Here is a 26,914-nt window from a genome sequence, read left to right as displayed (position 1 = left end):
CTAGACAGGCATTGAAATGTTCATGGAAGGAGCAATGGGGAGGATTTTAACATGGAGATATCAACAGGGGTATAATGTATAAGAAAATAACTGCAGATGCTGGTACAAATCGAAGGTATTTATTCACAAAATGCTGGAGTAACTCAGCAGGTCAGGCAGCATCTCAGGAGAGAAGGAATGGGTGACGTTTCGGGTCGAGACCCTTCTTCAGGCTGATGTCAGGGGGGCGGGACAAAGGAAGGATATAGGTGGAGACAGGAAGATAGAGGGAGATCTGGGAAGGAGGAGGGGAAGAGAGGGACAGAGGAACTATCTAAAGTTGGAGAAGTCAATGTTCATACCACTGGGCTGCAAACTGCCCAGGCGAAATATGAGGTGCTGTTCTTCCAATTTCCGGTGGGCCTCACTATGGCAACAGGGGAGCAGCTAATGCATGTTAACAAGCTTTGAATAAAGAGATTTTCATCATGTTAGTACACAAGCAACACAAGGCGTTGTCGGGAAGAAGATGGGAACATCTGCTACAGAGGTACGAGTAATGGATTAGGGAATCAGCAGTAAATGAGCTGAGCTCTGATAGAGCTGCCCAAGGTTAGAGGTGGGACCTGCCACGCAGAGATGCTGCAGCACCTGGACAATGAACACTAGAGTTGTGACACACTGAAACGGGTTTGAGCACCTTTGCTGGAAGTGACATTGCTCCAAGTCCTGGACCAGTTTTCAACGGGGCTGACATTCTACCTCACAAGCCCAATGCAAAATGCCCATGGAGCATGCACAGGCAAGCACACAAGGCACTGTCCTCAGCACCCTGCCGTGAACTTCCACATGTGATGTCCATTGGGCTTTGACACCACACACTTGCCCAACAGTCTCCATATCTAAAGAAAGTGAGATGGTCAACAGAGCCAGAGTACAGACCGTAGGAAATAGGAGCAGCAGCTGGCCAGAGTTTCCCTGGAGTCTGCTCTGCTGTTCAATGGGCCATTACGATCGTTGGCTTCAACTCAATTTTGCAGCTCAATCCACATGACCCCTTGATTCCCTTGTCGTGCAAGAATCCAACAAGCACAGACTAACAGGCAGCATCTCTAGATAGAAGGAATGGGTAGGACGTTTCCCTGGTCTTTACTGAGATTGGGTTGTTTTTTTTGTCCCATGGGTTAGCATGAGGCTTCCATACTATCATGGACCATTTTTGAGTGAGGTCAAAAACAGATATGTACAGTGGCCAATGCTACTCCCTGCATTTTTCTTGGAAGCAATGAAGACCACGTCTACTGTGTGAGTAGATCAGCGTTTCTCAACCGGGGTTCCCTGGAACACTCGGGTTCCGCTAGAGGTCGCCAGGGGTTCCACGAGAAATCCCCCGCGCCCTGGAAGTCTCCACGAAAATGTGGCACCTAGGCTGGGCAAGGCAGCCAATCTCCACCTCATCGGGACTTCCATGGCCGATCGATGGGTTGAATTTGCAACCTGTGGCCGGGACTCTGGAACTCCAGCCCAGCTGGAACCAGCACATCTATCCCCATAGCCGACTTCCTTGGCCAGCTGGATAAACCAGCAAAGCTCTGGAACCAAGAGCGCCAGAAAATCAGTGGTGGAACTGTAATGAGTAAATATTACATTTAAGTGCAAGATTATATAACCATATTCATTAATTAAGACAGGGTTAAAATATAAAACACAGCAGAAAAGCCAATTGCCACCTTTTTGGGCTGATTATCAATTTATGTGCGAATTTACTTCAACAAGTACTTCAATATGTACTTCAATAAGCAGGATGACATCATACTCTAAATGACTGCAATCAGTGGTCATTATGTGTGTTTGTTTCCCCCAGGACTAGAACCAAGGTAGAGCAGAAATGCACATCCTTACTAATCACATGCAAATGCATTTGAGTCATTTTTGCATTTAACCATATAACCATATAACAACTACAGCACGGAAACAGGCCCGTTCGGCCCTACCAGTCCACGCCGACCACTCTCTCTGACCTAGTCTCATCTACCTGCTCTCAGACCATAACCCTCCAATCCCCTCTCATCCATATACCTATCCAATTTACTCTTAAATAATAAAATTGAGCCTGCCTCCACCACTTCCACCGGAAGCCCATTCCATACAGCCACCACTCTCTGAGTAAAGAAGTTACCCCTCATGTTACCCCTAAACTTTTGTCCCTCAATTCTGAAGTTATGTCCCCTTGTTGGAATCTTCCCCACTCTCAAGGGGAAAAGCCTACCCACGTCAACTCTGTCCGTCCCTCTTAAAATTTTAAAAACCTCTATCAAGTACCCCCTCAACCTTCTACGCTCCAAAGAATAAAGACCCAACCTGTTCAACCTCTCTCTGTAGCTTAAGTGCTGAAACCCAGGCAACATTCTAGTAAATCTCCTCTGTACCCTCTCCATTTTGTCGACATCCTTCCTATAATTTGGCGACCAGAACTGCACACCATACTCCAGATTCGGACTCACCAATGCCCTGTACAATTTCAACATTACATCCCAACTTTTATATTCGATGCTCTGATTTATAAAGGCAAGCATACCAAATGCCTTCTTCACCACCCTATCCACATGAGATTCCACCTTCAGGGAACAATGCACAGTTATTCCCAGATCCCTCTGTTCCACTGCATTCCTCAATTCCCTACCATTTACCCTGTAGGTCCTATTTTGATTTGTCCTACCAAAATGCAGCACCTCACACTTATCAGCATTAAACTCCATCTGCCATCTTTCAGCCCACCCTTCCAAAAGGCCCAAGTCTCTCTGTAGACTTTGAAACTCTACTTCATTATTAACTACACCACCTATCTTAGTATCATCTGCATATTTACTAATCCAATTTGCCACACCATCATCCAGATCATTAATGTAAATGACAAACAACAGTGGACCCAACACAGATCCTTGGGGTGCTCCACTAGACACTGGCCTCCAACCTGACATACAGTTGTCAACCATTACCCTCTGGTATCTCCCATTCAGCCATTGTTGAATCCATCTTGCAACCTCACTATTAATACCCAACGATTTAACCTTCTTAATCAACCTTCCATGTGGAACCTTGTCAAATGCCTTACTGAAGTCCATATAGACAACATCCACAGCCTTGCCCTTATCAATTTCCCTGGTAACCTCTTCAAAAAATTCAAGAAGATTAGTCAAACATGACCTTCCAGGCACAAATCCATGTTGACTGTTTCTAATCAGGCCTTGTTTATCCATATAATTATATATATTGTCCCTAAGTATCTTTTCCATTAATTTTCCCACCACAGACGTCAAACTAACAGGTCTATAATTGCTAGGTTTACTTTTAGAACCTTTTTTAAACAAGGGCACAACATGCGCAATGCGCCAATCTTCCGGCACCATCCCCGTTTCTAATGACGTTTGAAATATTTCCGTCATAGCCCCTGCTATTTCTGCACTCATGTTTAATTTCTTATTCGTGTGGAACGGCCTTTAGTGGTCAGTGGACAGGAGCTGTACGTGACGAATATTTATGTAGGGGTTCCCTGAGACATGAAAATTATTTCAAGGGTTCCGCAAGGGTAACAAGGTTGAGTAACACTGGTGTAGATGGACATAATTCACACTGTGATCTTTGGCCACTGACGAGAGGTGATTGAGGTGGACTCTGTGGCAGACATCGTGAGACCCTCCATTTTGTTTTACCACAGTTGGGCTTGTCACCATTTCGATAATGGATATAGTCAAGTCAATTTTTTATTTGTATAGCATATTTAAAAACAACCCACGTTGACCAAAGTGCTGTACATCTGATTAGGTTCCAATGGAAAAAAAATGAAACATACAGTAGCACGCAAACAGTTCACAGCGCCTCGTCAATGAGCCTCAAACGCTAGGGAGTAGAAATAGGTTTTGAGCCTGGACTTAAAGGAGTCGATGGAGGGGGCAGTTCTGATGGGGAGAGGGATGCTGTTCCACAATCTAGGAGCTGTAACCGCAAAAGCGCGGTCACCCCTGAGCTTAAGCCTAGAGCGCGGGATAGTGAGTAGCCCCAAGTCGGCCGACCTGAGGGACCTGGAGTTAGAGAGGGGGGTTAGAAGATTTTTAATGTAGGGGGGGGGAGTGTCCATTTAGGGCTTTATACGTGAATAGGAGGAGCTTGAAGTTGATTCTGTACCGTACAGGGAGCCAGTGGAGAGAGGCCAGAATCGGGGTGATGTGGTCCCTTTTACGGGTACCCGTCAGGAGTCTCGCTGCGGCGTTTTGGACCAGTTGCAGGCGGGACAGGGAAGATTGGCTGATCCCAGTGTATAGGGAGTTGCAGTAGTCTAGGCGGGAGGAAATGAAAGCGTGAATGATTTTTTCTGTGTCGTCGAATTGGAGGAAAGGTTTGATTTTAGCTATGGTTCGAAGTTGGAAGAAGCTGGCTTTTACCACAACGTTGACTTGCTTATCAAATTTTAATACAGAGTCAAATATCATGCCGAGGTTTTTGACATGCGATTTGACTAGGCAGGATAGACTTCCAAGACTGCCTGTTATCAATTTGATGGAGTCGGGGGGGCGGCTGAATAGGATGACCTCAGACTTGCTCTCATTTAATTGGAGGAAGTTCTGTGCCATCCAACATTTTATGTCCTCAAGGCAGTGTAAGAGGCTGTTTAAATTTGACTGGTTGTTGGGTTTCAGGGGGAGGTAAAGCTGAGTGTCATCGGCATAGCAGTGGAAAGAAATGCCGTGCCTTTGAATGATTTGGCCAAGGGGGAGCATGTATAGAGAGAAGAGAATGGGGTCTAGGATGGAGCCTTGTGGAACTCCGCAGGAGAGGCTAGCTGGAGCAGAGGAATAACTGCCTATGTTGATGGCGAAACTCCTATCTTTGAGGTACGAAGCGAACCAGCTCAGGGCAGTGCCATCAATGCCAACCGCGTACCGGAGACGGTCAATAAGGATGGTGTGGTCCACTGTATCGAACGCTGCGCTGAGGTCGAGAAGGAGCAGGATTGCACAGTCGCCGGTGTCGATGGCGAGTAGCAGGCGATATAGTAGCCATAATTTTGAGATATGTTCCTATATCCCCCTCCTCCCAGATGTAACAATGGGAAAGTGGATTTAGCATTGAAACATTCCCTGCCATATCGTTAGATTTCAGTGGGGATACTGTATGTTCCCAAGACTCTGTTACTTCTGATGGGTGCAGGAATGAGAGCTATATGATGAGGGAGGACATCAGTGAGGAGTTGAGGGAGACTTTATTCTCTCACAAGATCATGAACCTTTGGAATACTCCACCTCAGATCTGTGGAGACCGGCAAGTTGAATGTTTGCGAGGGAACAAGCAGGAAAGTTTAGCTTGAGACCAAGATCAGGTGAGCCACAATCTTATGGAGTGGCAGCAGGGGCTACTTTGTCTACTCCTCCTCCGATTCCTTGCATTCTGATGAACAACTAAAAGGGGAAGGGGGAGGGGGGAGAGAGGGAGGGTCATGCTTTCAACAGGGACAAAGACATAAACTATGGTAAAATTTAGCAAATCCGTAGATGGAAAAGATAGACACAAAATGCTGGAGTAACTCGGGTTGTAAGTTACCTGGAATTCGAAGTGTTGTTCGTCCAGTTTGTGTGTGGCCTCACTCTGGCAATGGAGGAAGCCCAGGACATAAAGGTCAGTATGGGAATAGGAGGCAGAGTTCAAATAGTTAGCAACCAGGAGATCCAATAAGCCTTGGCCAGATTAAGCGCAAATGTTTGGCAAGATGGTTGCTGAATCTACACTTGGTCTCACCGATGTAAAATAGGCCACATCAGGAACACTGTAGGTTAGGTTAGAGGAGGTGAATGTGAACCTCCGTCTCTCCTGGAAGGACTGCTGGGGTCCCAGGATGGATGTGAGGGAGCAGATAGAGGGACAGGTGTACGTCTCCTGCAGTTGCAGGTGGTAGCACCGCAGGACGGGGTGGTTTTGTGTGGGAAGGGATTAGCGAGGCGAGTTGTGGAGGGAGCGGTCTCTGCAGTAGCTGGAAAGGGGTGGAGATGGGAAGATGGGACTGGTGGTGGGATCACGTTGAAGGAGTCGGAAAATTATGTTTTGGATGCGGTGGCTGGTGGGGAGAAAGGCAAGGAGCTGGGGCACTCTATCTTTGTTCCATCTAGGGGGAGCGAGAGCAGAAGTGTGGAACATAGAGGAGGCACAGGTGAGGGATCCCTCTATGAGAGCCGGGCAAAGCCATGTTTACTAAAGATAGAGGACATCTTGGAGGTCCTAGAATGGAAAGTCTCACCCTGGGAGCAGTTCCAGCGGAGAAAGAATAATGAAGAGTAGGGGATAGTGTCTTTGCAAGAGGCAGGGTGGGGGGAGCTGTAGGGAGTCAGTGGGTTTGCAGTAGATGTGGGGCTGGCTCCTGGGATGGAGACAGAGTCATCAAGAAGGGGGAAAACTGTGTCTGAGACAGTCCAAGGGAATCTGAGGGCAGGGTGGAAGTTAGTGGTGGTTAACAACGTCCATGAGTTTTGCATGGGTGCAGGAGGCAGCCCTGATGTAACCATTGATGTAGTGGAGAAAGAGACAGGGGATGGTTTCAGCATATATCTGGAACAAGGAGTGGACGACATAATCAGGCGTACAGTAGCTGAGCCCTTGTTAGTTCCCACGGCCACCCCTCTAACTTGAAAAATGTGAGAATTAACTTAATGTAATTTTGTGACTAGGGTTGCCAACTTTCTCACTCCCAAATAAGGATCTAAAGGTGACATCACCGCCCGCGCCCCACGTGACCTCACCCAGCCAGCAGCCATGTGCTCCCGCTCCACCAATGGCGGCCACCTGAGCTGGGAGGCGGGTTGCTACGCAACCTCCGTTCGGCGAACACACTCGGTCCCGCTCCCCGAACATACTCCGTCAGTCTACACTGTCCGGGCCGACAACGGCTCCCAGGCCTACAGTGCCCGGGCCTACAGTGTCCGGGCCTACAGCGACCCCTGGGCCTAATACGGGACAAGGGTGGTCCCGTAAGAGACAAACCAATTTAGACCAAATTACGGGATGTCCCGGCTAATACGGGACAGTTGGCCACCTAGCCATGACCTTCTCCTTAATCAGTAAAGCAACACCCTGTCCTCTTTCACCCCCATCTAGCTATCAGTCAGGTCCCTCCATTAATCAGGCATTCATGTCCCAGACGGAAACATACCCACTCATGCCCAGTTCATGCTAATGGCACGTTGGCCTTCATAATAAGAGGATTTAAGTGTAGGAGTAAAGAGGTCCTTCTGCAGTTGTACAGGACCCTGATGAGACCACATTTGGAGTATTATGTGCAGATTTGGTCTCTCAATTTGAGGAAGGACATCCTTGCTATTGAGGCAATGCAGCATAGGTTCACCAGGTTAATCCCCGGGATGGCGGGACTGTCAAATGGGGAAAGATTGGAAAAACTGGGCTTGTATTCACTGGAATTTAGAAGGATGAGAGGGGATCGTATCGAAAAGTATAAAATTAAAAAAGGACTGGACAAGCTAGATGCAGGAAAAATGTTCCCAATGTTGGGGGAGTCTAAGAATAAAGGGGAGGCCATTTAAAACTGAGATGAGAAAAAAACTTTTTCACCCAGAGTTGTGAATTTGTGGAATTCTCTGCCACAGAGGGCAGCGTAAGGCCAATTCACTGGATGAATTTAAAAGAGAGTTGGATAGAGCTCTAGGGGCTAGTGGAATCAAGGGATATGGGGAGAAGGCAGGCACGGGTTACTGATTGTAGATGATCAGCCATGATCACAATGAATGGCGGTGCTGGCTCGATGGGTCCAAATGGCCTCCTCCTGCACCTTTTTGCTCTGTTTCTATCAGCCTTGTAATGTCTTCTGTAAGACCCTGTTGTGGCTAGCACAATGAATATACGCCCGGACATCTTGTAAGAAGATTTTATTACTGATCCTTCACCAGGAAACTTCTAGAAGGTCACCTGACCTCAGTCACAAGGCACCAGCCCATTGGCCCTGGAAGGTCACCTGACCTCAGTCACAAGGCACAAGCCCATTGGCCAGCTTCTGCTCTTGGCCTCAAGGGGGTACTGGCATTTACATTACATATACATCACAAGCCTAACCCAGCATGTCTCTGGCAATAAATGCAGCTTAATCCAACAGCCCTGCCTCAATCCCTGCTGTGCTCCTGCCTGCTCAACGTGCTTTCATCGCCCTCCGCACCAACGTCTAACACACTCACCCACCTCACTCCTGTATGGGATCCCATCCCCTGCCAATCTAGTTTAAACCCTCCTGAGTAGGACGGACATTTGGTTCCTGTGCAGTTCGTGCATGTCGTCCCTCTAGAACAGGCCACCTCTGCCCCAGAAGACATCCCAATGGTCTAAGAATCTGAATCCTTGCCCCCTGCACCAACCCCTCAGCCACGCATTCACCTGTCCTATCTTCCTGTCCCCGCCCTCACTAGCCCCTGGCTCCCGGAGCAATCCCGAGATGACTATCCTGGAGATACTGGTGTTTACCTTCAGCCGAGCTCCCTGTGTTCAAGCTGCAGGACCTTATGCCTTTTCCTACCTGTGACATTTGTGACAACGTGCACGGAGACTTCCAGCTGCTCGCCCTCCCCCGAGAGAATGTTCTGCTACCGCTCCGAGATATTTTGAACCCTGGCTCCCGGAAGGCAACACGCCATCCTGGAGTCGCAGTTACAGCCACAGAATCCTCCTCACTAAGCAGTCTCCCATCACCATGGCTCTGCCAGTCTTCACCCTTCCCCACTGTGCCGCAGAGCCGGGCACAATGCCACAGGCCCAACTGCTGCCAACCGCTCACCCTCCCCACAACTAGGGTTGCCAACTGTCCCGTATTAGCCGGGACATCACCTATATTGGGCTCAATTGGTTTGTCCCGTACGGGACCGCCCTTGTCCCGTATTAGGCCCAGGGGGATGCTGTAGGCCCGGGGGAGCGCTGTAGGCCCTGCGGGCGCTGTAGGCCCGGGGCGGGGTGCTGTAGGCCCAGGGGGGGCGCTGTAGGCCCAGGCACTGGAGGGCCAGGGACCGCTGTAGGCCTGGACAGTGTAGGCCAGGAGGCCTGGGCGCCACCTAATGGAAGTTGCGTAGCAACTCGCCTCCCGGTCCGGGTGGCCACCATTGGTGGAGCGGGACCACATGGCTCACGTGGGGCGCGGGACGGTAACATCACGTTTTGTCTGTTATTTGGGAGTGAGGACCTTGGCCACCCTACCCACAACACTGTCCAAAGGGGCATGTCTGTTGTGGAGGGGAATAACCCCAGGGGACTCCTGCAATCTCTGCCATTCCTGTGGTCACCCATCTACCCACAACCCAGGCTTGCCCGCCTCACTGTTACTCCCATCTATGACATTCTCCTGGATCATCCTGGGGACATCCTGCTGCTCCAGCTCCCTGACGCAGCCTGTGTACGGGCGTCAGGGGTTATGGGGAGAAGGCAGGACAGTGGGGTTAGGAGGGCGAGATAGATAGGCCCGGACACTGTAGGCACGGGGGGCCACTGTAGGCCCGGGCGGCCGCCATTGGTAGAGCGGTAGCACGTGGCCGCTGGCTGGGTGAGGTCACGTGGGGCGCGGGGTGGTGACGTCACCTTTTGTCCCTTATTTGGGAGTGAGAAAGTTGGCAACCCTATTGCTCACTGAATATGACCTTCTGACCTGCTGGCCTTTCAATACTCTGACCTCCTTTCAGTTGCAAAAAACCTTAGTAGGATGTGTGAACCTAAACACAGTACAAATATTAAGGGTTTATTATCTTTGATGGTGGATAAATTACCAGGCCCTGATAAAATAGATCAAAAAGGAAAAGTCCTTGGGATGCAAAGGGGGGTAGCAAACAGGATTTTTAAAAATTGCCTTATCATATAACATATAACATATAACAACTACAGCATGGAAACAGGCCTGTCCGGCCCTACCAGTCCACGCCGACCATTCTCCCTGACCTAGTCTCATCTACCTGCACTCAGACCATAACCCTCCAATCCCCTCCTATCCATATACCTATCCAATTTATTCTTAAATAATAAAATCGAGCCAGCCTCCACCACTTCCACCGGAAGCCCATTCCATACAGCCACAACCCTCTGAGTAAAGAAGTTCCCCCTCATGTTACCCCTAAACCTTTGTCCCTCAATTCTGAAGCTATGTCCCCTTGTTGGAATCTTCCCCACTCTCAAAGGGAAAAGCCTACCCACGTCAACTCTGTCCGTCCCTCTCAAAATTTTAAAAACCTCTATCAAGTCCCTCCTCAACCTTCTACGCTCCAAAGAATAAAGACCCAACCTATTCAACCTCTCTGTAGCCTAAGTGCTGAAACCCAGGCAACATTCTAGTAAATCTCCTCTGTACCCTCTCCATTTTGTCGACATCCTTCCTATAATTTGGCGACCAGAACTGCACACCATACTCCAGATTCGGCCTCACCAATGCCCTGTACAATTTCAACATTACATCCCAACTTCTATACTCGATGCTCTGATTTATAAAGGCAAGCATACCAAACGCCTTCTTCACCACCCTATCCACATGAGATTCCACCTTCAGGGAACAATGCACAGTTATTCCCAGATCCCTCTGTTCCACTGCATTCCTCAATTCCCTACCATTTACCCTGTACGTCCTATTTTGATTTGTCCTACCAAAATGCAGCACCTCACACTTATCAGCATTAAACTCCATCTGCCATCTTTCAGCCCACCCTTCCAAAAGGCCCAAGTCTCTCTGTAGACTTTGAAAATCTACCTCACTATCAACTACTCCACCTATCTTAGTATCATCTGCATATTTACTAATCCAATTTGCCACACCATCATCCAGATCATTAATGTAAATGACAAACAACAGTGGACCCAACACAGATCCTTGGGGCACTCCACTAGACACTGGCCTCCAACCTGACATACAATTGTCAACCATTACCCTCTGGTATCTCCCATTCAGCCATTGTTGAATCCATCTTGCAACCTCACTATTAATACCCAACGATTTAACCTTCTTAATCAACCTTCCATGTGGAACCTTGTCAAATGCCTTACTGAAGTCCATATAGACAACATCCACAGCCTTGCCCTTATCAATTTCCCTGGTAACCTCTTCAAAAAATTCAAGAAGATTAGTCAAACATGACCTTCCAGGCACAAATCCATGTTGACTGTTTCTAATCAGGCCTTGATTATCCAAATAATTATATATTATAGGCAGGAAGCTGGAGTAGCGTTTGACAGGTATATTTGTCACTTGCTAGAAAGAGTGCAGAGAAGACTTATGAGGATGCTGCCAGGATTTGAGGGCCTGAGCTATCGGGAGAGGTTGAGCAGGCTATTCCTTGGAGCACAGAAAGCTGACGGGTGATTTTTCTTTTAGATGTTTATTATATCGTGTGGGGAATAGATAGCGTAAATGCTCAGAGTCTTCTACCCAAGTTTGGGGAATGAGAACCAGACGACATAAGTTTAAGGTGGGAGGGAAAAGATTTAATAGGAACCTGAGATGCAGCATTTTCACTCAGACAGTGGTGGGTACATGGAACGAGCTACTAGAGGAGATAGATGAGGCAGGATGTAAAAGACACTTGGACAGGTACGCGGATTGGAAAGGATTAGAGGCAAATGGGCCAAATGGGACTAGTTGGATGGGGAATATTGGTCAGCATGGGCAATTCGGGCCAAAGGAAAGGCCTGTTTCCATGCTGTGTGACTCTATGACACAAAGACTGGCACCAGTGGAGTTCCACAGGGATCAGTGTTTTCATTCTTGTCTTTTGTAAAATACACGTCAAAATAATTAATATAAAGACATAGAGTCGTGGAGCCTTACAGCGTGGAAACAGACCCTTTGGCCCAACTTGCCCACACCAGCCAATATGTCCCATCTATACTAGTCCCACCAGCCCATATCCCTCTCCATGTACCTGTCTAAACGTTTCTTAAACATTGTGACAGTACCTGCCTCAACTACCTCCTCCGGCAGCTCGTTCCATACACCCACCTGTGAAAATGTGAAAAAAGTTACCCCTCATATTCCTATTTAATCTCCCCCCCCCCCCCCCCCCCCCCCCTCCCCCCCTCACCTTAAATTTATGTCCTCTGGTTCTTCATTCCCCTACTCTGGGCAAGAGCCTCTGTGCATCTACCCAATCTATTCCTCTCATGATTTTGTACACCTCTATAAGATCACCCCTCATCCTCCTGCACTCCAAGGAATAGAGTCCCAGCCTACTCAACCTCTCCCTATAGCTCACACCCTCTAGTTCTGGCATCATCTTGTAAATCTTCTCTGCATCCTTTCCAGCTTGACAACATCTTTCCCATAACATGGTGCCCAAAACTGAACACAATACTATTGTGGCACGGCGGCACGGTGGCGCAGCGTTAGAGTTGCTGCCTTACAGCGAATGCAGCGCCGGAGACTCAGTTTCGATCCTGACTACGGCGCCGTCTGTACGGAGTTTGTACGTTCTCCCCGTGACCTGCGTGGGTTTTCTCCGAGACCTTCGGTTTCCTCCCACACTCCAAAGACGTACAGGTATGTAGGTTAATTGGCTGGGCAAATGTAAAAAATTGTCCCTAGTGTGTGTAGGATAGTGTTAATGTGCGGGGATCGCTGGGCGGCGCGGACCCGGTGGGCCGAGGGGCCTATTTCCGCGCTGTATCTCTAAATCTAAAAATCTAAATCTAAACGCAGCCTCACCAACATCTTATACAACTGCAACATGACCTCTCATTTTCTATACTCAATGTTCTGACTGTTCAACCACCGGGTGGCGCCATATTTCGAAACGTCACCCATTCCTTCTCTCCAGAGATACTGCCTGTCCCGCTGAGTTACTCCAGCATTTTGTGTCTGTCTTCAGTGTAAACTAGCATCTGCAGTTCTTTCGTACACATTTCATTTGTACCTGGCAGGTTGTGTCTCACTAACAATTGAGTTTTTTGAGGAGGTGCAAAGGAGATTGATGAAGACGGGACTGTGGATGTTGAAGATTAAGGTGTACAGGATCCAGGGTGACTTGGTCGTGTGGATTCAGAACTGGCTTATTCGTGGAAGACAGAGGGATGTGGTGGAAGCAAGATAACTGTCTGGATGTCAGTGACCAGTGAAGCTCCACAGGGATCTGTGCGGAGATCTCTGCTGTTTGTGGTATATATAAATGACCTGGACATGAATGTAAATGGGTTGGTGAGTAAGTTTGCTAATGCCACCAAAGTTGGAGGAGTTACAGACAGTGAGAAATGCTGTCAGAAGATACAGCAGGATATAGATCAGCTGCAGAAATTGGTGGTGAAATGACAGACGGACGTTAACCTGAGCAAGTGTGAGGTGTTGCATTTTGGGGGGGAAGTTGAATGTAAGGAGAGACTTCATGAAAAGACCCTTAACAGTATTGAAGTGCAGAGGAATCTTTGAGACCAAGTTCATAGCTCACTAAATGTGGCAGCGCAAGTGAATAGGTTGACGATATACAATAGACAATAGGTGCAGGAGGAGGCCATTCGGCCCTTCTCTCCAGCACCGCCATTCACTGTGATCATGGCTGATCATTCTCAATCAGTACCCCGTTCCTGCCTTCTCCCCTACCCCCTGACTCCGCTATCTTTAAGAACTTGATCTAACTCTCTCTTGAAAGCATCCAGAGAATTGGCATCCACTACCTTCTGAGGCAGAGAATTCCGCAGATTCACAACTCTCTGGGTGAAAAAGTTTTTCCTCTTCTCCGTTCTAAATGGCCTACCCCTTATTCTTAAACTATGGCCCCTGGTTCTGGACTCCCCCAACATCGGGAACATGTTTCCTGCCTCTAATGTGTCCAATCCCTTAATAATATTATATGTTTCAATAAGATCCTCTCTCATCCTTCTAAATTTCAGTGTATACAAGCCCAGTCACTCCAGTCTTTCACCGTATGACAGTCCCGCTATCCCGGCTGGTAAGAAAAAAAGGCACATGGTCTACTTGCCTTTATTGCTAGGGGCAGTGAATATATGAATCAGGAAGTCATGGTGCAGTACTACAGCATTGGCTGCATTTGGAGCATTGTGTGCAGTTCTGTTGCTCCCATTACAGGAGAGATATGGAGGCGTTGGAGACGGTGCAGAGGAGGTTTACCAGAATACTGCCTGGATTAAAGGGTTTCAGCTGCAGGGAGAGGTTGGATAGACTTGGATTGTTTTCTCTGAAATTCAGAAGTGGAGAGGAGACGATAGAAGCATGTACAGTAAGATTATGAGAGACATAGAAAGGGTAGACAGTCAGAACCTTCCTCCCAGGGTGGAAACGTCCAATAGCAGAGGGTACAGCTATAAGAAGGGGTAAGTTTGCTGGAGATGTGTGGGGCAAGAGTGCTGGGGCCTGCAAAGCATTGCCAGGGCTGGTGGTGGAGTAGGGTTGCCAACTGTCCCATATTAGCCGGGACATCCCGTATATTGGGCTAAATTGGTTTGTCCCGTACGGGACCGCCCTTGTCCCGTATTAGGGCGGTAGGCCCGGACACTGTACGCCCGGGGGCCATTGTAGGCCCGGACACTGTAGGCCCGGACACTGTACGCCCGGGGGCCATTGTAGGCCCGGACACTGTAGGCCCCAACACTGTAGGCCCCGACACTGTAGGCCCCGATACTGTAAGCCTAGAGGCCTGGGCGCCACCTAACGGAGGTTGCATAGCAACCCGCATTCCGGCCCAGTCGGCCGCCATTGGTGGAGCGGGAGCACGTGACCGCTGGCTGGGTGACGTCGCGTGGGGCGCGGGGCGGTAACGTCACCTTTTGTTCCTTATTTGGGAGTGAGTAAGTTGACAACCCTATGGTGAGTGAAATATGAGAGTTGCATTTATGAGGCTTTTAGGTCGGCGCGCGAAAGTGCAGGGACTAGAGGGATACAGATCATGTACAGGCAGACGAGGTCAGTTCAACTAGGCATCATGTTTGCTACAAACCTTGTGGAATGAAGGTCCCATCTCCGCGTTGACTGTTCTATGTTCTAAATGGCAGCAGTGTGCAAGGGTATACCATCGGATAGGTGGCACAAGGTAAGGGAATGAGCAGTCAGGGTAATTTATTCAGTGATCTGAAGGGGCAAAAAAGCACCATGGAGTGGATATCTAGAAATCCTTAAAAATGGAGTAGAGCAGGTAAATAGGTGATTAAAATGACACACGAGATCCCTTTCTTTGGTAGTTTAGAATGAAGAGATTATGCCAGAACTCTACAAAACACCACTAATTAGAGCACAGCTCATTAACAGTAGAGTCAGGACCAGAAAATATATAAGAGGATGGTGACAGGACTGGAAACTTGAAACTCTGGGGATAGAGTGGATTAGCAAAGACTGAATCTCTTTTGGAAACACAGGATACTGAGGGAGAACATGGAACAGCACCACACAGAAACAGGCCCACAATATCAGTGCCAAACATAATGCCATCACCAACTATTCACTGCCTGCACATAATTCATTACTCTCTATTCCCTGCATATTCGTGTGCCTATCCAAGAGTTTCTTAAACGCCACTCTTGCATCTGCCTCACCCACCACCTGCTGCAATGTGTTCCAGGCACTTGCCATTCCCTGTAAAATAAACTGTCCTACACATCTCCTTTAAACGTTTCCCCTCTCACCATAAGATTTCAAGATCAATGTATTGTCACATGTACCAATTAAGGTGCAGTGAAATTTGAGTTACCATACAGCCAGACTAAGTGAAAAGCAACAAGACACACAGCCACATCAAATAAAATTTAACATAAACATCCACCACAGCGGTATTTATTCACAAAATGCTGGAGTAACTCAGCGGGTCAGGCAGCATCTCGGGAGAGAAGGAATGGGTGACGTTTCGGGTCGAGACCCTTCTTCAGACTGAAGGAACGTCACCCATTCCTTCTCTCCTGAGATGCTGCCTGACCCACTGAGTTACTCCAGCATTTTGTGAATAAATACCTTCGATTTGTACCAGCATCTGCAGTTATTTTCTTATATTATTCCACCACAGTGGATTCCACATTCCTCACTGTGATGCAAGGTAATAAAGTTCAAGCATCTTGCTCTTTGTTCACCCGCGGTCAGGGCTGTTGAACCATCCACGGTCGGGGCTCCCGATCAACAGCCGACGGTCTGAAGCCCGCTTGTCGGGATGATCGAAACTCCGGCGTCCGGACGGTTGAAACTCTCCGCGGCATGGAGCTCCCGAGTCGGCCTCTTCTTACCAGAGACCGCGGGCTTCACGATGTTAAAGTACACAGGCCCCGCGGTTGGAGCTCTCCACAGTCGAACCCCGGCAAAGGATCGCAGCTCCGTGATGTTAAAGTCCGCGCCACGCCCGCGGCATGAAGCGCCCCATAGTATTTGAATGAGATTTTATAGAATTTGGTCAAGTTGAATAAAATTATAGAGGGTCCAGAAAGAGCAAATAGAAAGGGCTTATTCCCCTCAGGAGCCGGGTCAAACGCTGGGGACATTGATTTAAAGTTATGCTCGAAGAATTACAGAGGGGATGAAGAAAAATATTTTCACCCTGAGGGTTGGAGTCCAGAACTCTGCTTGAAAAATAAACAAAAGGTGCAGGAGGAGGCCATTCGGCCCTTCGAGCCAGCACCGCCATTCAATGTGATCATGGCTGATCATTCTCAATCAGTACCCCGTTCCTGCCTTCTCCCCATACCCCCTGACTCCGCTATCCTTAAGAGCTCTATCTAGTTCTCTCTTGAATGCATTCAGAGAATTGGCCTCCACTGCCTTCTGAGGCAGAGAATTCTACAGATTCACAACTCTCTGACTGAAAAAGTTTTTCCTCATCTCAGTTCTAAATGGCTTACCCCTTATTCTTAAACTGTGGCCCCTTGTTCTGGACTCCCCCAACATTGGGAACATGTTTCCTGCCTCTAACATGTCCAACCCCTTAATAATCTTATACATTTCGATAAGATCTCCTCTCATCCTTCTAAATTCCAGTGTATACAAACCTAGTTGCTCCAGTCTTTCAACATATAACAGTCCAGCCATTCCGGGAATTAACCTAGAAAACCTACGCTGCACGCCCTCAATAGCAAGAAAAATAATCAGCACACAGTTGGGTGTATACGTTAGGAACCGTGAGGTGCGTGCCGACAGTGGTGGACGTTAGATTGAAGGTCACAGTTTTGATAGGGACAGTACAATGGGCTGAATGGACTCCTTGTGTATCATAGATTTTGTATGATTCCAACAACTCAGCTCCATGCACAGTACCAAACATGTACAATTATGGAACAGGATTTGTTTAGTTTAGTTTAGAGATACAGGGTGGAAACAAGCCCTTTTGGTTCACCGGGTCCACACTGACCAGCGATCCCCGCACATTAACACTATCCTACACCCACTGGGGACAATTCTTTTTTTACATTTACCAAGCCAATTAACCTACAAACCTGTATGTCTGGAGTGTGGGAGGAAACCGAAGATCTCGGAGAAAACCCACGCAGGTCACGGGGAGAACGTACAAACTCCGTACAGACAGCACCCGTAGTTGGGATCAAACCCGGGGTCTCTGGCGCTGCATTCGCTGTAAGGCAGCAACTCTACCGCTGTGCCACCGTCACCCACCCCATTTGCTCAATATTGAGAATGCAAATAGAACAATCACATTCTTTACAATGTTACAAAGTTTAAAAAGTCTACATTATTATGGAGTGTGGACCAAGGAAACGTAATGGGAAGGCAATTGGGTAAATGAATAATATCCTTGAAATATTACATTTATATATCTCAAATATGTGATCACAACTCCTTAAGTTTTAAGATTGTCTTCAACAGGGGCAGGTCTGGATGTTGGGGGAAGGTACTTAATTGGGACAAGGCAGGTTTGCTCTTCAAGGTTGGAGATTAAGGGGTGATTTGATTGAAGTACAGTTGCTCCCCGCCTTACGATGCTTCGACTTGTGATATTTTGACTTTGCGATGGTGTAAACGGCAGTGAACCGTAACGAACCGCCGCTCGCTTCCGGCCACGTGATCACGTGTATTCAATACGTTTTCGACTTACGATATTTTCATTTTACGATGGGTTTCTTGGAACGTAACCCCATCGTAAGTCGAGGAGCGTCTGCATGTAAAATTATTAGAGGCGTAGACAGGGTAGACAGTCATGACCATTTTCCCCAGGGTGCAAATGGCCAACACTAGAGGGCACAGCTATAAGGTGAGAGGGGGAAGTTGAATGGACATGTGCAGGGCAAGGTTTATTTTACAGAGATGGTTGTGGGGGATCTGGAACGTATTATAAGAAGATAACTGCAGATGCTGGTACAAATCGAAGGTGTTTATTCACAAAATGCTGGAGTAACTCAGCAGGTCAGGCAGCATCTCAGGAGAGAAGGAATGGGTGACGTTTCGGGTCGAGACCCTTCAGTCTGAGGAAGGGTCTCAACCCGAAACGTCACCCATTCCTTCTCTCCCGAGATACTGCCTGACCTGCTGAGTAACTCCAGCATTTTGTGAATAAGGTGAATAAATACCTTCGATCTGGAACGTATTGCTGGGGCTGGTGGTGGAGGCTGAGGCAATAGTGGTATTTAGGAGGCGTTTACATAGGCACATGGAAGTGCAAGGATTAGGGAGGGATGTGGATCATGCACAGGCAGATGAGACCAGTTTAACTTGGTATCATGTTTGGCACAAACATTGTGGGCTGAAGGGCCTGTCCCCGTGCTGTACTGTCCTTTTAATAGAAATGTTGTATTTCAAGGTGATTGAAATTGCTTTGGATAATGGCGATAGTGTGCAGGTTGTACTGATAAATTCTCTCATAAATGTTTGTTTTCAAATTCATTTGTTGGGAGTAATCATAGCAGAAAATTACAATGATGGTTTATACCAGAAAATAGTGCGGCACGGTGGCGCAGCGGTAGAGTTGCTGCCTTACAGCGAATACAGCGCCGGAGACTCAGGTTCGATCCTGACTACGGGCGCTGTCTGAACGGAGTTTGTACGTTCTCCCCGTGACCTGCGTGGGTTTTCTCCGAGATCTTCGGTTTCTTCCCACACTTCAAAGACGTACAGGTATGTAGGTTAATTGGCTGGGCAAATGTAAAAAAAAATTGTCCCTAGTGGGTGTAGGATAGTGTTAATGTGCGGGGATCGCTGGGCGGCGCGGACTCGGTGGGCCGAAGGGCCTGTTTCCGCGCTGTATCTCTAAATCTGAATCTCAAAATCTAAAAATTACAACAAAAGGTTAAAACCCAGGAAAAAGAGTTACTGGGAATTCCATCCTTGGGGATTTCCAGTGTGTCATTTCCTAATCCACAGGAATAGGAAAATAGAGAGAGATGAATTACATTATTTTGGAGTAATTGCTGTACAACTGGAAGTTAGAAGGATGAGAGGGGATCTTATTCAAACATGTGAGATTATTAAGGGATTGGACACGCTAGAGACAGGAAACGTGTTCCTGATGTTGGGGGAGTCCAGAACAAGGGGCCACAGTTTAAGAATAAGGGGTAGGCCATTTAGAATGGAGATGAGGAAGAACTTTTTCACCCAGAGAGTTGTAAATCTGTGGAATTCTCTGCCTCAGAAGGCAGTGGAGGCCAATTCTCTGGATACTTTCAAGAGAGAGTTAGATAGAGCTCTTAAGGATAGCGGAGTCAGAGGGTATGGGGAGAAGGCAGGAACAGGGTACTGATTGAGAATGATCAGCCATGATCACATTGAATGGCGGTGCTGGCGCAAAGGGCCGAATGGCCTCCTCCTGCACCTATTGTCTATTGTCTAACTTTGACAGAAGCATGTTGTTACAGAGCATTACCTTGATTGCAAAGGAATAGAAATTGTGTAATGTGGCATATCTAATACTGGTCACAAACAACACTTACTTTAGTGCTCTCACTCCTTCAACAACTGTATCAATAGACAATAGACAATAGACAATAGGTGCAGGAGGAGGCCATTCGGCCCTTCGAGCCCGCACCACCATTCAATGTGATCATGGCTGATCATTCAAAATCGTGTGACTAGATGCTGCCTGGCCAGTGTAGAAATAAAACCTTTAGTATCGCAAAGCTGGATCGGATATTTGACACAATATTGTATCACTGGGTGATTGATGCAAACTCAGCAACATGATTAACACATTAACACCTGTCCCTATACCTCCCCCCTCAACTCAGTCCTTTCAGGTGAGGCAGAGGTTCACTTGCACCTCCTCCAACTGCATCTACTGTATCTGCTGTTCCAGGTGTGGATTCTTATATATTGGCAAGACCAAGCGCAGGCTCGGCGATCGTTTCGCTGAACACCTCTACTGTAACCGTCATTCCAGGTGTGGACTGGGCAATTGTTTTGCTGAACATCTTCGCTCAGTCCGCCTGGACCTAACTGATCTCCCGGTTGCCAAACACTTTAATTCCCCTTCCCATTCCCACACTGACTTTTCAGTCCTGGGCCTCCACCATTGTCAGAGTGAGGCCAAACGCAAATTGGAGGAACAGCACCTCATATTTCGCTTGGGCAGCTTACACCCCAGTGGTATGAATATGGATTGCTCTTACAATACAATACAATACAATACAATATATCTTTATTGTCATTGTACAGGGGTACAATGAGATTGGGAATGCGCCTCCCATACGATGCAATAAATTAATTAGCTAGTCAGTATTAATTTAAACAACAACAACCCAATGAAACAAATTGTAACAGTTTTAAAACAGAATAAAGTGCAAGTAGATCTGTGCCGGTTCACTGTGCGATGTGACCATCCGGCTCAGCAGGACCGGTTCATAGCAGCTATGGCCCGGGGGATGAAGCTGTTCCTGAGTCTGGAGGTGCGGGCGTAGAAGGCCTTGTATCGTCTGCCCGATGGTAGAAGTTCGAACAGACTGTTGCAGGGGTGTGAAGAGTCTTTGTGGATGCTGGTGGCTTTTCTGAGGCATCGTGTGTTGTAGATGCCCTCCAAGGCTGGTAGCTGTGTTCCGATGGTCCTCTGAGCTCTATGGACTACCCACTGAAGAGCTTTCCTCTCTGCCTCTGTGCAGCTGAGGTACCACACAGGGATGCCATGTGTTAGGATGCTCTCTATGGTGCAGCGGTAGAAGGTCGTCAGCAGCTGTTGGGGTAGACCAGACTTCTTCAGTGTTCTTAGGTAGAACAGTCATTGTTGTGCCTTCTTGACCAGCGCAGCAGTGTTAGTGGACCATGTTAGGTCCTCCGAAATGTGAGTGCCCAGAAACTTGAAGCTGGACACTCTCTCCACACTGTCCCCGTTGATACAGATCGGGGTGTATTCCCCGTTATGTGACCTACGGAAGTTGATGATCAGCTCCTTGGTCTTGGTGGTATTTAGGGACAGGTTGTTATCCGAGCACCAGTCCGCCAGGTTCTGCACCTCCACTCTGTATTTTGTTTCATCACCGTTGGTGATAAGCCCGATCACCGTTGTGTCGTCTGCAAACTTGACAATGGTGTTGGTGTCGAATGCAGGAACACAGTCGTGTGTGAAGAGGGAGTAGAGCATGGGGCTCAGAACACAGCCCTGTGGTGTGCCGGTACTCAGGGTGATAGTGGAGGACAGGTGCGGGCCCATTCTCACTGCCTGCGGTCGTTCCAGCAGGAAGTCCAGGATCCAGTCGCATAACGACGAGCTGAGGCCTAGCTGGTGGAGTTTGGTGATGAGCTTGGTGGGGATGACCGTGTTGAAGGCGGAGCTATAGTCAATGAATAGCATCCTCACGTACGTGCCCTGTCTCTCTAGGTGAGTCAGGACAGTGTGAAGGGCCAGAGAGATGGCGTCCTCTGTGGATCTATTTGCCCTGTATGCAAATTGATGTGGGTCCAGTGAGTCAGGGATGCTGGATTTGATGTGTGAGAGGACCAGCCTTTCAAAGCACTTCATGACTATCGGCGTTAGGGCAACCGGGCGGTAGTCGTTCAGGTTGGAGATCTTTGCTTTTTTCGGCACCGGTACTATGATAGCCGACTTCAGGCATTTGGGGACCGTAGCCAGAGATAACGACAGGTTAAAGATCCTGGTGAATACCTCAGCCAGCTGTTCAGCACAGTCCTTCAGTACCCTTCCTTGAACTCCATCCGGTCCTGCAGCCTTGCGTGGGTTGACCCTTTGCAGAGCATGTTGTACTTCCTGTGTGCTCAGTTGCAAGACCAGTCCCTCCGCCTCGGCTGGGGTTCTTCCACTCAAGGTGGTTTTGCCAGTATCGAAGCGGGCAAAGAAGGTGTTAAGCTCGTTGGTCAGTGCCATATCGCTGTGGGGGCAGGCAGGGCTGCTCTTGTAGCCAGTGATGTCCCTGACACCCTGCCACATGCTTCTGGTGTCCGTGGTGTTGAAGTGGTCTTCCACCCGTTGCCTATGGGTGTCTTTGGCCCTTTTAATACCTTTGTTCAGGTGTGATCTGGCAACACTGTATGCTGAAGTGTCACCAGATTTAAAGGCATTGTTGCGTGCCCTCAGCAGGTTCTGTACCTCCTTGTTCATCCAGGGTTTCCGGTTTGGGAACATCTTTATCTCCTTGTCCTCCGTGACATTCTCCACACAGCAGTTGATGTAGGAGAGCACAGTGGATGCGTATTCCTCCAAGTCTACCTCTGAACCGTAGGTGGCCTGTTGTGCAAACAGGTCCCAGTCGGTGCGATCAAAGCAGTCCTGGAGTTGTAGGGTGGCATCCTCGGGCCATATTTTGACCGTCTTTATTGTGGGTTTGGTCTTGCGGATGAGGGGTTTGTATGCGGGCAGTAGAAACAGTGAGAGGTGATCGGATTGTCCCAGAGGTGGGCAGGGGAGAGCTCTGTAGGCGTCCTTTACGTTGGTGTACACTTTATCCAGCGTGTTTGAGCCCCTGGTAGGGCACTGCACATGCTGATGGAGTTTGTGGAGCACGGCTCGTAAGTCGACCTGATTAAAGTCCCCGGCAACAATGAAGGCACCGTTGGGGTGGGCATCCTGCTGCTTACTGATGGCCGAGTGCAGCTGTGCTAGCGCTAGATTAGCATTAGCCTGTGGGGGAATGTATGCGGCCATGTTGATGACCACAGTAAACTCCCGAGGCAGATAGAACGGCCTACATTTAAGCAGTAGGTACTCCAGGTCTGGGGAACAGTAGCTCTCTATTGCAGTGTGGTTGGTGCACCAGTCATTGTTGATGTAGATACAGAGCACACCGCCCTTGCTCTATCTTTATCTCTATCTCCGTCCTTTGTTCTATCGGCCCGCTGTAGTGACCGGTTCATGAGCTCCACAGCCCCGTTGGGAAGCAGCACGTTCAAGTAACCCCTGCATACCCTCTCTCTCCATCCCTCCCCCACAAATTCCTGGGCGTGCATATTTCCGAAGATCTTTCCTGGACCCAGCACACTGATGCAATTATAAATAAAGTACATCAACGCCTCTACTTCCTGAGAAGATTGCGGAGATTCGGTATGACAGAGAGGATTCTCTTGAGCTTTTACAGGTGTACAGTAGAGAGCACATTGACTGGTTGCATCACGGCCTGGTTCGGCAACGTGAACGCCCAGGAGCGGAAAAGACTGCAACAGGTGGTGAACACAGCCCAGTCCATCACCGGCTCTGACCTCCCCACCATCGAAGGGATTTATCAGAGTCGCTGCCTCAAAATGGCAGCCAGCATCATCAGAGACCCACACCACCCTGGCCACACACTCATCTCACCCCTGCCATCGGGAAGAAGGTACAGGAGCCTGAAAACTGTAACGTCCAGGTTCAGGAACAGCTTCTTCCCTACAGCCATCAGGCTATTAAACACTACAACCTCAAACAAGCTCTGAACTACAATAGACTATTATTATTATTATTATTTACAGTGTACAATGTTTGCATATTCTGTTGTGCTGCAGCAAGTAAGAATTTCATTGTTCTATCTGGGACAATAAAACACTCTTGACCCAAGTCGTGTACTTTTTTCACAGTTGTCTTGTTGAGTCTCATTGCCTGTAACTCATTTTCACCTAGCCCACAGCTAACAATGGCCTGTTTCCTTTATCATCGTTAATTTTTTTGTTTGTCTTTCATTCATTTCTTCTATACATTTCTACCTCTCCGTCTATATCTCTCATTTCCCTCTCCCCTGACTCTCAGTCTGAAGAAGGGTCTTAACCTGAAACGTCACCTATTCCTTTTCTCCAGAGATGCTGTCTGACCCGCTGAGTTACTCCAGCTTTTTGTTTCTATCTTCATGATGAACACACTGATCTACTTAAGTCGGCGTCTTTGTGTATTATACCCAACCATCAAAAGTCGTCTTCCTGGTGTATTATTTGTAGACTTGATGATTAACAATATTCAACCTCTCCTTGGCCAAGTCCGTGGTCCCTGCATGCTTCAAAAGGCCCCTCATTGTACCCGTGCCAAAGAATGCCTCTCCAGCGTGTTTAAATGACTACCGACCGGTGGCCCTCACCTCGGTTGTCATGAAATGCTTCGAGAGACTAATCAAGAAGCACATCTGTGCCCTCCTTCCTCGCAACATGGACCCACTACAGTTCGCATACCGTCCGAACAGGTCCACGGATGATGCGGTCTCCCAGGTTCTGCACACACCGCTCTCTCTCATCTGGACAGCCAGGGGGGCTATGTGAGGATGCTGTTCATTGACTTTAGTTCAGCTTTCAATACAATAGTCCCCAGCAGACTGGTTGAGAAGCTGCTGGAACTGGGGCTTAGCACCCCTCTGTGTGCCTGGGTCCTGGACTTTCTCACCGCCAGGCCCCAAGTGGTCAGGATGGGGGAACACACATCTAGCTCCCTCACCCTGAACATAGGATCCCCCCAGGGCTGCGTCCTTAGCCCCCTACTGTACTCCCTGTACACACATGACTGTGGGGCCAGGTTCAGCTCAAACTCCATCATCAAGTTTGCTGATGACACTGTGGTGGTGGGCCGGATCTCCAACAACGATGAGAAGGCCTACCGGGAGGAGGTGGCTGACCTGGCACTCTGGTGTCAGGACAATAGCCTCCTCTTGAATGTCACTAAAACTAAGGAGCTGATTGTGGACTTTAAAAGGGCTCAACATCCAAGGACGTACACGCCACTGGAGATAAATGGGTCTACTGTGGATAGGGTGAGCAGTTTGAAATACTTGGGAGTCCGCATCTCAGAGGATCTGACATGGGCAACGCACATTGCCGTACTGGTGGGTAAGGCTAAGCAGCGCCTTTACCACCTCAGACAGCTGAGGAAATTCAGAGTGTCTCTGAGGATCCTTCATTGCTTCTACTCTGGGGCTGTAGAGAGCATCCTGTCCGGCAACATTACAGTCTGGTTTGGGAACAGCTCTGCCCAGGACAGGAAGGCCCTGCAGAGAGTAGTGCGTTCGGCAGAACACACCATGGGAACTACACTCGCCCCCCTGCAGGACCTATACATCAGGAGGTGCAGATCCAGAGCAAGCAAGATTATGAGGGACCCCTGCCACCCCAGTAACGGACTGTTCCAGATGCTACAGTCAGGCAAACGCCTCCGCTGTCACGCTGCGAAAACGGAGAGGATGAGACGGAGTTTCTTCCCACAGGCCATCAGGACTGTCAACTTTTATAACTCCAGGGACTAAATTTTGTCTTCTCTATATTAACTTTAATTTATATGCTGTAACTGTAATTCTTTTTTGTGCACAATCCACAGGCGTTGCCACTTTCATTTCACTGCACATCGTGTATGTGTATGTGACAAATAAACTTGACTTGATTAACACGTTGATCTACTTAATAGTCGTCTTGGTGTATAAATATCCTGTTGTGTCAACTAACGTTGGAGATGTGATCACTGCCTTTAACTGAGACACATCTCCCCTTACGCAAGCAAATTAAACCAACTGCAGATAGTTAATGATTTGAGTTCTTGTGTCTTATTACGGAGAGACTTCGACAGAATAACAATGCTTTACAGTAGAAAATGTCAGAAGAAAACTGCTGTTCGGAATGTCAGCTCTACAAAGCCGATTCTTAAATACTTTCATGGAAGAAATAAATTACTGAATATTTTCTGGCATCTTGGGAGTGCGTGGGGGAAATAATGCAGCAAAATGCGTCTAATCTACAGGCTGTGGACATTGTGTATCATGCTTTGATCCAGTCAGTAAATGCTGATGTCTGGAGAAGGGTCTTGACCCGTAACGCCACCCATTCCTTCTCTCCTGAGATGCTGCCTGACCTGCTGAGTTACTCCAGCATTTTGTGAATAAATACATTTCTGATACCCAGATCACCAACGTTGAGAAAGCTGAAGATCAACACAAAATCCCTTGGAGTGCATCGGCCTTGCATTCAACAGGTAGGCCCTTCTGAATGATGGTCATCTGAAATATCATCAACATCTGACGTACAGCTTATATATAGAGTTTTCAGTTACTATTTCAGATTTCTAGCACAGGCAGTTTTTTTTCTCTTTATTTCTCTGTATTAGTGTAAACTGTTGCGGCTGATCATCTGAATGCTACTGAAATGCTAAAAGCCAAGTAATAGATTCATTTATTTCTAATAAGCATTTCATCAAACAACTAGATCTGAAAATGGACACAAAAAGCTGGAGTAACTCAGCGGGGCAGGCAGCACCTCTGGAGAGAAGCGGGTCGAGACCCTTCTTCAGACATCTGAAGAAGGGTCTCAACCCAAAGTGCAGCATTTTGTGTCTATCTTCGGTATAAACCAGCATCTGCAGTTCCTTCCTACACATAAAGCTGATGTGGGAACGGAAGAAATGGCAAGAGGGAACGAGCACAAGAACAGAACACAAGCAAAATGAAGAGTGAAATCAACCATCATCAGGACCAGGGTAATGAATTATGCATAGCTGCTGAACGGATTGTTGACATTTAAATGACATCTTCTAATTAGAACTATTCCTCTGTGTAAAATAGAGCTGGCCATGTTTACAGACACAAAACGTAAAATACTGCCATTGCTGGAAATCTG

General features: G+C 48.0%; 1 protein-coding gene across 4 annotated transcripts in view; it reads right to left on the bottom strand.

Annotated features, from left to right (window-relative positions):
• The window catches only part of mcf2l2 (MCF.2 cell line derived transforming sequence-like 2), a 327,596-nt gene that overhangs the window by 240,764 nt on the left and 59,918 nt on the right, over positions 1-26,914 (bottom strand). The gene's annotated exons all lie outside the window — the stretch shown is intronic.

The sequence above is a fragment of the Rhinoraja longicauda genome, chromosome 13 (genome assembly GCF_053455715.1).
Source record: "Rhinoraja longicauda isolate Sanriku21f chromosome 13, sRhiLon1.1, whole genome shotgun sequence".
Taxonomy (NCBI): Eukaryota; Metazoa; Chordata; class Chondrichthyes; order Rajiformes; family Arhynchobatidae; genus Rhinoraja; species Rhinoraja longicauda.
Note: the sequence above shows the minus strand (reverse complement) of the source record. Positions and strands in the feature narration are given on the sequence as shown.